Source organism: Camelina sativa, chromosome 2 (genome assembly GCF_000633955.1).
Source record: "Camelina sativa cultivar DH55 chromosome 2, Cs, whole genome shotgun sequence".
Classification (NCBI taxonomy): domain Eukaryota; kingdom Viridiplantae; phylum Streptophyta; class Magnoliopsida; order Brassicales; family Brassicaceae; genus Camelina; species Camelina sativa.
In genome coordinates, this window is record NC_025686.1 from 19,610,393 (window position 1) to 19,611,391 (window position 999).

The following is a 999-nucleotide window of genomic DNA, read 5'->3' on the forward strand; positions in this document are numbered from 1 at the left end:
AGTACATGGACGATGATCAAGAATGGGTTCTACTGACGTGCGATGCTGATCTTGAGGAGTGCATACAAGTCTACAAGTCTTCTCTTGAAAAAACTATCAGAATCTTGGTTCACCATCCTCTCTCTCTTCCTTCCTTTGATTCTTAACCATATCCTAAACCTTCTTCGCTAATTCCATCATCCTAATTACATCCATGTACTCTGGCTTGGTTTGTATATCTTTTTTTTATTATTTTTTACATATGTATGCAACAAACTTGTTTGATATAAAAGTATTCATTTAGTTGTTGGCTTTTTGTGATCCTTTATAGTATAGATTACTAGCTTAAGCTATCATGATTTTGTGAGAGACGTTATCTACAGTAATCTACATTTGCATTGTATCTCCCAGCTTCTTTTCTGTGTTCCATTTTTGAAGTAGATAGGATTTAGCTCCAAAGTCTTTAATTTTCATGTTTTCTTTAACCGTAACTCTAGTTAAGAAATTGTACCAAAAAGCCATACTTTGGGCCATGGGCCTGTCACCTAACTTTGATACAGAGGATATTCCAGTAATCACACTGTTGATTCTTTAGTTCTTTTTTGACATTGTGCAAGACATTTGCACAATACGAGTAATGTGAAGGTTGAGTTAAGACTTAAGAGCGTCTGTGGTTCAACAGGGAGGAAGAAGCTTGGTCTGCTTGCTGCTGCTCCTCGATGTCCAAATGTAGTTGCGGAGGGCCAGCTAAACTCAGTATGACCTGAAACCCACAATTAATCAATCAACCATTAGATGTTTACTGTCTACAATGCCTAGAGATGACATTGTATTGGATGTTCAAGCTAGATCACTAGAAGGTAGCAGATAATTCCAGATAAACTTACTGGTAAGAAAACAAGCCCATGCAAGAAACCGATTATAACCAGTGCCAAGTACATCTGGAAGTAATACACCTGTTTGCACCAATACGTATCCATTTAAATCAACTCGCAAGAGACCAAGAACTGCACAAGGCAA

At 37.5% G+C, this 999-nt stretch overlaps 1 long non-coding RNA gene across 1 annotated transcript; it reads right to left on the reverse strand.

Moving 5' to 3' along the window:
• LOC104729842 lies at window positions 427-989 on the reverse strand. Its single transcript, XR_758346.1, has 2 exons — window positions 867-989; window positions 427-742 (listed from the first exon to the last, which is right to left on the reverse strand). It is a non-coding gene; the product is annotated as an uncharacterized LOC104729842 (long non-coding RNA).